The sequence below is a fragment of the Macaca nemestrina genome, chromosome 8 (genome assembly GCF_043159975.1).
Source record: "Macaca nemestrina isolate mMacNem1 chromosome 8, mMacNem.hap1, whole genome shotgun sequence".
NCBI classification, from domain to species: domain Eukaryota; kingdom Metazoa; phylum Chordata; class Mammalia; order Primates; family Cercopithecidae; genus Macaca; species Macaca nemestrina.
The window spans coordinates 104,918,441-104,929,445 of NC_092132.1; positions in this window are offsets into that span (position 1 = coordinate 104,918,441).

Here is an 11,005-nt window from a genome sequence, read left to right on the forward strand (position 1 = left end):
ATGGTGAAAAAGGAAATATCCTCAGATGAAATCTGGAAAGAAGCTTTCTGAGAAACTACTTAGTGTTCTCTTCATTCATCTCACAGAGTTACATCTGTATTTCGTGGATCTCTTTGCTAGCCTTATTTCTGTGGAATCTGAGAACAGATATTTCGGATCCCTTTGAAGACTATAGGGCCAAAGGAAATATCCTCCGATAACAAAGAGAAGGAAGCTTTCTGAGAAACTTCTTCGTGTTCAGTGAAATCATCTCACAGAGTTACAGCTTTCCCCTCAAGAAGCCTTTCGCTAAGACAGTTCTTGTGGAATTGGAAAAGTGATATTGGAAGCCCATAGAGGGCTATGGTGAAAAAGGAAATATCCTCAGATGAAATCTGGAAAGAAGCTTTCTGAGAAACTGCTTAGTGTTCTCTTCATTCATCTCACAGAGTTACATCTTTATTTCGTGGATCTCTTTGCTTGCCTTATTTCTGTGGAATCTGAGAACAGATATTTCGGATCCCTTTGAAGACTATAGGGCCAAAGGAAATATCCTCCGAACAAAGAGAAGGAAGCTTTCTGAGAAACTTCTTTGTGTTCTGTGAAATCATCTCACAGAGTTACAGCTTTCCCCTCAAGAAGCCTTTCGCTAAGACAGTTCTTGTGGAATTGGCAAAGTGATATTTGGAAGCCCATAGAGGGCTATGGTGAAAAAGGAAATATCCTCAGATGAAATCTGGAAAGAAGCTTTCTGAGAAACTGCTTAGTGTTCTGTTCATTCATCTCTCAGAGTTACATCTGTATTTCGTGGATCTCTTTGCTAGCCTTATTTCTGTGGAATCTGAGAACAGATATTTCGGATCCCTTTGAAGACTATAGGGCCAAAGGAAATATCCTCCGATAACAAAGAGGAGGAAGCTTTCTGAGAAACTTCTTTGTGTTCTGTGTAATCATCTCACAGAGTTACAGCTTTCCCCTCAAGAAGCCTTTCGCTAAGACAGTTCTTGTGGAATTGGCAAAGTGATATTTGGAAGCCCATAGAGGGCTATGGTGAAAAAGGAAATATCCTCAGATGAAATCTGGAAAGAAGCTTTCTGAGAAACTGTTCTGTGATGTGTGACTTCCACTCACAGAGTTACATCTGTATTTCGTGGATCTCTTTGCCAGCCTTATTTCTGTGGAATCTGAGAACAGATATTTCGGATCCCTTTGAAGTCTATAGGGCCAAAGGAAATATCCTCCGATAACAAAGAGAAGGAAGCTTTCTGAGAAACTTCTTTGTGTTCTGTGAAATCATCTCACCGAGTTACAGCTTTCCCCTCAAGAAGCCTTTCGCTAAGACAGTTCTTGTGGAATTGGCAAAGTGATATTTGGAAGCCCATAGAGGGCTATGGTAAAAAAGGAAATATCCTCAGATGAAATCTGGAAAGAAGCTTTCTGAGAAACTGCTCTGTGATGTGTGACTTCCACTCACAGAGTTACATCTGGATTTCGTGGATCTCTTTGCTAGCCTTATTTCTGTGGAATCTGAGAACAGATATTTCGGATCCCTTTGAAGATTATAGGGCCAAAGGAAATATCCTCCGATAACAAAGAAAAGGAAGCTTTCTGAGAAACTTCTTTGTGTTCTGTGAAATCATCTCACAGAGTTACAGCTTTCCCCTCAAGAAGCCTTTCGCTAAGACAGTTCTTGTGGAATTGGCAAAGTGATATTTGGAAGCCCATAGAGGGCTAGGGTGAAAAAGGAATTATCCTCAGATGAAATCTGGAAAGAAGCTTTCTGAGAAACTGCTTAGTGTTCTGTTCATTCATATCACAGAGTTACATCAGTATTTCGTGGATCTCTTTGCTAGCCTTATTTCTGTGGAATCTGAGAACAGATATTTCGGATCCCTTTGAAGACTATAGGGCCAAAGGAAATATCCTCCGATAACAAAGGGAAAGAAGCTTTCTGAGAAACTTCTTTGTGTTCAGTGAAATCATCTCACAGAGTTACAGCTTTCCCCTCAAGAAGCCTTTCGCTAAGACAGTTATTGTGGAATTGGCAAAGTGATATTTGGAAGCCCCTAGAGGGCTATGGTGAAAAAGGAAATAGCCTCAGATGAAATCTGGAAAGAAGCTTTCTGAGAAACTGCTCTGTGATGTGTAACTTCCACTCACAGAGTTACATCTGTATTTCGTGGATCTCTTTGCTAGCCTTATTTCTGTGGAATCTGAGAACAGATATTTCGGATCCCTTTGAAGACTATAGGGCCCAAAGAAATATCCTCCGATAACAAAGAGAAGGAAGCTTTCTGAGAAACTTCTTTGTGTTCTGTGAAATCATCTCACAGAGTTACAGCTTTCCCCTCAAGAAGCCTTTCGCTAAGACAGTTCTTGTGGAATTGGCAAAGTGATATTTGGAAGCCCACAGAGGACTTTGGTGTAAAAGGAAATATCCTCAGATGAATTCCGGAAAGAAGCTTTCTGAGAAACTGCTTAGTGTTCTGTTCATTCATCTCACAGAGTTACATCTGTATTTCGTGGATCTCTTTGCTAGCCTTATTTCTGTGGAATCTGAGAACAGATATTTCGGATCCCTTTGAAGACTATAGGGCCAAAGGAAATATTCTCCGATAACAAAGAGAAAGAAGCTTTCTGAGAAACTTCTTTGTGTTCAGTGAAATCATCTCACAGAGTTACAGCTTTCCCCTCAAGAAGCCTTTCGCTAAGACAGTTCTTGTGGAATTGGCAAAGTGATATTTGGAAGCCCTTAGAGGGCTATGGTGAAAAAGGAAATATCCTCTGATGAAATCTGGAAAGAAGCTTTCGAGAAACTGCTTAGTGTTCTGTTCATTCATCTCTCAGAGTTACATCTGTATTTCGTGGATCTCTTTGCTAGCCTTATTTCTGTGGAATCTGAGAACAGATATTTCGGATCCCTTTGAAGACTATAGGGCCAAAGGAAATATCCTCCGATAACAAAGAGGAGGAAGCTTTCTGAGAAACTTCTTTGTGTTCTGTGAAATCATCTCACAGAGTTACAGCTTTCCCCTCAAGAAGCCTTTCGCTAAGACAGTTCTTGTGGAATTGGCAAAGTGATATTTGGAAGCCCATAGAGGGCTATGGTGAAAAAGGAAATATCCTCAGATGAAATCTGGAAAGAAGCTTTCTGAGAAACTGTTCTGTGATGTGTGACTTCCACTCACAGAGTTACATCTGTATTTCGTGGATCTCTTTGCCAGCCTTATTTCTGTGGAATCTGAGAACAGATATTCCGGATCCCTTTGAAGACTATAGGGCCATAGGAAATATCCTCCGATAACAAAGAGAAGGAAGCTTTCTGAGAAACTTCTTTGTGTTCTGTGAAATCATCTCACCGAGTTACAGCTTTCCCCACAAGAAGCCTTTCGCTAAGACAGTTCTTGTGGAATTGGCAAAGTGATATTTGGAAGCCCATAGAGGGCTATGGTGAAAAAGGAAATATCCTCAGATGAAATCTGGAAAGAAGCTTTCTGAGAAACTGCTCTGTGATGTGTGACTTCCACTCACAGAGTTACATCTGGATTTCGTGGATCTCTTTGCTAGCCTTAATTCTGTGGAATCTGAGAACAGATATTTCGGATCCCTTTGAAGACTATAGGGCCAAAGGAAATATCCTCCGATAACAAAGAAAAGGAAGCTTTCTGAGAAACTTCTTTGTGTTCTGTGAAATCATCTCACAGAGTTACAGCTTTCCCCTCAAGAAGCCTTTCGCTAAGACAGTTCTTGTGGAATTGGCAAAGTGATATTTGGAAGCCCATAGAGGGCTAGGGTGAAAAAGGAATTATCCTCAGATGAAATCTGGAAAGAAGCTTTCTGAGAAACTGCTTAGTGTTCTGTTCATTCATATCACAGAGTTACATCAGTATTTCGTGGATCTCTTTGCTAGCCTTATTTCTGTGGAATCTGAGAACAGATATTTCGGATCCCTTTGAAGACTATAGGGCCAAAGGAAATATCCTCCGATAACAAAGGGAAAGAAGCTTTCTGAGAAACTTCTTTGTGTTCAGTGAAATCATCTCACAGAGTTACAGCTTTCCCCTCAAGAAGCCTTTCGCTAAGACAGTTCTTGTGGAATTGGCAAAGTGATATTTGGAAGCCCCTAGAGGGCTATGGTGAAAAAGGAAATATCCTCAGATGAAATCTGGAAAGAAGCTTTCTGAGAAACTGCTCTGTGATGTGTAACTTCCACTCACAGAGTTACATCTGTATTTCGTGGATCTCTTTGCTAGCCTTATTTCTGTGGAATCTGAGAACAGATATTTCGGATCCCTTTGAAGACTATAGGGCCCAAAGAAATATCCTCCGATAACAAAGAGAAGGAAGCTTTCTGAGAAACTTCTTTGTGTTCTGTGAAATCATCTCACAGAGTTACAGCTTTCCCCTCAAGAAGCCTTTCGCTAAGACAGTTCTTGTGGAATTGGCAAAGTGATATTTGGAAGCCCACAGAGGACTTTGGTGTAAAAGGAAATATCCTCAGATGAATTCCGGAAAGAAGCTTTCTGAGAAACTGCTTAGTGTTCTGTTCATTCATCTCACAGAGTTACATCTGTATTTCGTGGATCTCTTTGCTAGCCTTATTTCTGTGGAATCTGAGAACAGATATTTCGGATCCCTTTGAAGACTATAGGGCCAAAGGAAATATTCTCCGATAACAAAGAGAAAGAAGCTTTCTGAGAAACTTCTTTGTGTTCAGTGAAATCATCTCACAGAGTTACAGCTTTCCCCTCAAGAAGCCTTTCGCTAAGACAGTTCTTGTGGAATTGGCAAAGTGATATTTGGAAGCCCTTAGAGGGCTATGGTGAAAAAGGAAATATCCTCTGATGAAATCTGGAAAGAAGCTTTCTGAGAAACTGCTCTGTCATGTGTGACTTCCACTCACAGAGTTACATCTGTATTTCGTGGATCTCTTTGCTAGCCTTATTTCTGTGGAATCTGAGAACAGATATTTCGGATCCCTTTGAAGACTATAGGGAAAAAGGAAATATCCTCCGATAACAAAGGGAAAGAAGCTTTCTGAGAAACTTCTTTGTGTTCAGTGAAATCATCTCACAGAGTTACAGCTTTCCCCTCAAGAAGCCTTTCGCTAAGACAGTTATTGTGGAATTGGCAAAGTGATATTTGGAAGCCCATAGAGGGCTATGGTGAAAAAGGAAATATCCTCAGATGAAATCTGGAAAGAAGCTTTCTGAGATACTGTTCTGTGACGTGTGACTTCCACTCACAGAGTTACATCTGTATTTCGTGGATCTCTTTGCCAGCCTTATTTCTGTGGAATCTGAGAACAGATATTTCGGATCCCTTTGAAGACTATAGGGCCAAAGGAAATATCCTCCGATAACAAAGAGAAGGAAGCTTTCTGAGAAACTTCTTTGTGTTCTGTGAAATCATCTCACAGAGTTACAGCTTTCCCCTCAAGAAGCCTTTCGCTAAGACAGTTCTTGTGGAATTGGCAAAGGGATATTTGGAAGCCCATAAAGGTCTATGGTGAAAAAGGAAATATCCTCTGATGAAATCTGGAAAGAAGCTTTCTGAGAAACTGCTTAGTGTTCTCTTCATTCATCTCACAGAGTTACATCTGTATTTCGTGGATCTCTTTGCTAGCCTTATTTCTGTGGAATCTGAGAACAGATATTTCGGATCCCTTTGAAGACTATAGGGCCAAAGGAAATATCCTCCGATAACAAAGAGAAGGAAGCTTTCTGAGAAACTTCTTTGTGTTCTGTGAAATCATCTCACAGAGTTACAGCTTTCCCCTCAAGAAGCCTTTCGCTAAGACACTTCTTGTGGAATTGGCAAAGTGATATTTAGAAGCCCATAGAGGGCTATGGTGAAAAAGGAAATATCCTCAGATGAAATCTGGAAAGAAGCTTTCTGAGAAACTGCTCTGTGATGTGTGACTTCCACTCACAGAATTACATCTGTATTTCGTGGATCTCTTTGCTAGCCTTATTTCTGTGGAATCTGAGAACAGATATTTCGGATCCTTTTGAAGACTATAGGGCCAAAGGAAATATCCTCCGATAACAAAGAGAAGGAAGCTTTCTGAGAAACTTCTTTGTGTTCTGTGAAATCATCTCACAGAGTTACAGCTTTCCCCTCAAGAAGCCATTCGCTAAGACAGTTCTTGTGGAATTGGCAAAGTGATGTTTGGAAGCCCATAGAGGGCTATGGTGGAAAAGTAAATATCCTCAGATGAAATCTGGAAAGAAGTTTCTGAGAAACTGGTTAGTGTTCTGTTCATTCATCTCTCAGAGTTACATCTGTATTTCGTGAATCTCTTTGCTAGCCTTATTTCTGTGGAATCTGAGAACAGATATTTCGGATCCCTTTGAAGACTATATGGACAAAGGAAATCTCCTCCGATAAAAGAGAGAAAGAAGCTTTCTGAGAAACTTCTTTGTGTTCTGTGAAATCATCTCACAGAGTTACAGCTTTCCCCTAAAGAAGCCTTTCGCTAAGACAGTTCTTGTGGAATTGGCAAAGTGATATTTGGAAGCCCATAGAGGGCTATGGTGAAAAAGGAAATATCCTCAGATGAAATCTGGAAAGAAGCTTTCTGAGAAACTGCTCTGTGATGTGTGACTTCCACTCACAGAGTTACATCTGTATTTCGTGGATCTCCTTGCTAGCCTTATTTCTGTGGAATCTGAGAACAGATATTTCGGATCCCTTTGAAGACTATAGGGCCAAAGGAAATATCCTCCGATAACAAAGAGAAGGAAGCTTTCTGAGAAACTTCTTTGTATTCTGTGAAATCATCTCACAGAGTTACAGCTTTCCCCTCAAGAAGCCTTTCGCTAAGACAGCTCTTGTGGAATTGGCAAAGTGATATTTGGCAGCCCCTAAAGGGCTATGGTGAAAAAGGAAATATCCTCAGATGAAATCTGGAAAGAAGCTTTCTGAGAAACTGCTTAGTGTTCTCTTCATTCATCTCACAGAGTTACATCTGTATTTCGTGGATCTCTTTGCTAGCCTTATTTCTGTGGAATCTGAGAACAGATATTTCGGATCCCTTTGAAGACTATAGGGCCAAAGGAAATATCCTCCGATAACAAAGAGAAGGAAGCTTTCTGAGAAACTTCTTTGTGTTCAGTGAAATCATCTCACAGAGTTACAGCTTTCCCCTCAAGAAGCCTTTCGCTAAGACAGTTCTTGTGGAATTGGCAAAGTGATATTGGAAGCCCATAGAGGGCTATGGTGAAAAAGGAAATATCCTCAGATGAAATCTGGAAAGAAGCTTTCTGAGAAACTGCTTAGTGTTCTCTTCATTCATCTCACAGAGTTACATCTTTATTTCGTGGATCTCTTTGCTTGCCTTATTTCTGTGGAATCTGAGAACAGATATTTCGGATCCCTTTGAAGACTATAGGGCCAAAGGAAATATCCTCCGAACAAAGAGAAGGAAGCTTTCTGAGAAACTTCTTTGTGTTCTGTGAAATCATCTCACAGAGTTACAGCTTTCCCCTCAAGAAGCCTTTCGCTAAGACAGTTCTTGTGGAATTGGCAAAGTGATATTTGGAAGCCCATAGAGGGCTATGGTGAAAAAGGAAATATCCTCAGATGAAATCTGGAAAGAAGCTTTCTGAGAAACTGCTTAGTGTTCTGTTCATTCATCTCTCAGAGTTACATCTGTATTTCGTGGATCTCTTTGCTAGCCTTATTTCTGTGGAATCTGAGAACAGATATTTCGGATCCCTTTGAAGACTATAGGGCCAAAGGAAATATCCTCCGATAACAAAGAGGAGGAAGCTTTCTGAGAAACTTCTTTGTGTTCTGTGAAATCATCTCACAGAGTTACAGCTTTCCCCTCAAGAAGCCTTTCGCTAAGACACTTCTTGTGGAATTGGCAAAGTGATATATAGAAACCCATAGAGGGCTATGGTGAAAAAGGAAATATCCTCAGATGAAATCTGGAAAGAAGCTTTCTGAGAAACTGCTCTGTGATGTGTGACTTCCACTCACAGAATTACATCTGTATTTCGTGGATCTCTTTGCTAGCCTTATTTCTGTGGAATCTGAGAACAGATATTTCGGATCCTTTTGAAGACTATAGGGCCAAAGGAAATATCCTCCGATAACAAAGAGAAGGAAGCTTTCTGAGAAACTTCTTTGTGTTCTGTGAAATCATCTCACAGAGTTACAGCTTTCCCCTCAAGAAGCCATTCGCTAAGACAGTTCTTGTGGAATTGGCAAAGTGATGTTTGGAAGCCCATAGAGGGCTATGGTGGAAAAGTAAATATCCTCAGATGAAATCTGGAAAGAAGTTTCTGAGAAACTGGTTAGTGTTCTGTTCATTCATCTCTCAGAGTTACATCTGTATTTCGTGAATCTCTTTGCTAGCCTTATTTCTGTGGAATCTGAGAACAGATATTTCGGATCCCTTTGAAGACTATATGGACAAAGGAAATCTCCTCCGATAAAAGAGAGAAAGAAGCTTTCTGAGAAACTTCTTTGTGTTCTGTGAAATCATCTCACAGAGTTACAGCTTTCCCCTAAAGAAGCCTTTCGCTAAGACAGTTCTTGTGGAATTGGCAAAGTGATATTTGGAAGCCCATAGAGGGCTATGGTGAAAAAGGAAATATCCTCAGATGAAATCTGGAAAGAAGCTTTCTGAGAAACTGCTCTGTGATGTGTGACTTCCACTCACAGAGTTACATCTGTATTTCGTGGATCTCCTTGCTAGCCTTATTTCTGTGGAATCTGAGAACAGATATTTCGGATCCCTTTGAAGACTATAGGGCCAAAGGAAATATCCTCCGATAACAAAGAGAAGGAAGCTTTCTGAGAAACTTCTTTGTATTCTGTGAAATCATCTCACAGAGTTACAGCTTTCCCCTCAAGAAGCCTTTCGCTAAGACAGTTCTTGTGGAATTGGCAAAGTGATATTTGGCAGCCCCTAAAGGGCTATGGTGAAAAAGGAAATATCCTCAGATGAAATCTGGAAAGAAGCTTTCTGAGAAACTGCTTAGTGTTCTCTTCATTCATCTCACAGAGTTACATCTGTATTTCGTGGATCTCTTTGCTAGCCTTATTTCTGTGGAATCTGAGAACAGATATTTCGGATCCCTTTGAAGACTATAGGGCCAAAGGAAATATCCTCCGATAACAAAGAGAAGGAAGCTTTCTGAGAAACTTCTTTGTGTTCAGTGAAATCATCTCACAGAGTTACAGCTTTCCCCTCAAGAAGCCTTTCGCTAAGACAGTTCTTGTGGAATTGGCAAAGTGATATTGGAAGCCCATAGAGGGCTATGGTGAAAAAGGAAATATCCTCAGATGAAATCTGGAAAGAAGCTTTCTGAGAAACTGCTTAGTGTTCTCTTCATTCATCTCACAGAGTTACATCTTTATTTCGTGGATCTCTTTGCTTGCCTTATTTCTGTGGAATCTGAGAACAGATATTTCGGATCCCTTTGAAGACTATAGGGCCAAAGGAAATATCCTCCGATAACAAAGAAAAGGAAGCTTTCTGAGAAACTTCTTTGTGTTCTGTGAAATCATCTCACAGAGTTACAGCTTTCCCCTCAAGAAGCCTTTCGCTAAGACAGTTCTTGTGGAATTGGCAAAGTGATATTTGGAAGCCCATAGAGGGCTATGGTGAAAAAGGAAATATCCTCAGATGAAATCTGGAAAGAAGCTTTCTGAGAAACTGCTTAGTGTTCTGTTCATTCATCTCTCAGAGTTACATCTGTATTTCGTGGATCTCTTTGCTAGCCTTATTTCTGTGGAATCTGAGAACAGATATTTCGGATCCCTTTGAAGACTATAGGGCCAAAGGAAATATCCTCCGATAACAAAGAGGAGGAAGCTTTCTGAGAAACTTCTTTGTGTTCTGTGAAATCATCTCACAGAGTTACAGCTTTCCCCTCAAGAAGCCTTTCGCTAAGACAGTTCTTGTGGAATTGGCAAAGTGATATTTGGAAGCCCATAGAGGGCTATGGTGAAAAAGGAAATATCCTCAGATGAAATCTGGAAAGAAGCTTTCTGAGAAACTGTTCTGTGATGTGTGACTTCCACTCACAGAGTTACATCTGTATTTCGTGGATCTCTTTGCCAGCCTTATTTCTGTGGAATCTGAGAACAGATATTTCGGATCCCTTTGAAGACTATAGGGCCAAAGGAAATATCCTCCGATAACAAAGAGAAGGAAGCTTTCTGAGAAACTTCTTTGTGTTCTGTGAAATCATCTCACCGAGTTACAGCTTTCCCCTCAAGAAGCCTTTCGCTAAGACAGTTCTTGTGGAATTGGCAAAGTGATATTTGGAAGCCCATAGAGGGCTATGGTGAAAAAGGAAATATCCTCAGATGAAATCTGGAAAGAAGCTTTCTGAGAAACTGCTCTGTGATGTGTGACTTCCACTCACAGAGTTACATCTGTATTTCGTGGATCTCTTTGCTAGCCTTATTTCTGTGGAATCTGAGAACAGATATTTCGGATCCCTTTGAAGACTATAGGGCCAAAGGAAATATCCTCCGATAACAAAGAAAAGGAAGCTTTCTGAGAAACTTCTTTGTGTTCTGTGAAATCATCTCACAGAGTTACAGCTTTCCCCTCAAGAAGCCTTTCGCTAAGACAGTTCTTGTGGAATTGGCAAAGTGATATTTGGAAGCCCATAGAGGGCTAGGGTGAAAAAGGAATTATCCTCAGATGAAATCTGGAAAGAAGCTTTCTGAGAAACTGCTTAGTGTTCTGTTCATTCATATCACAGAGTTACATCAGTATTTCGTGGATCTCTTTGCTAGCCTTATTTCTGTGGAATCTGAGAACAGATATTTCGGATCCCTTTGAAGACTATAGGGCCAAAGGAAATATCCTCCGATAACAAAGGGAAAGAAGCTTTCTGAGAAACTTCTTTGTGTTCAGTGAAATCATCTCACAGAGTTACAGCTTTCCCCTCAAGAAGCCTTTCGCTAAGACAGTTATTGTGGAATTGGCAAAGTGATATTTGGAAGCCCCTAGAGGGCTATGGTGAAAAAGGAAATATCCTCAGATGAAATCTGGAAA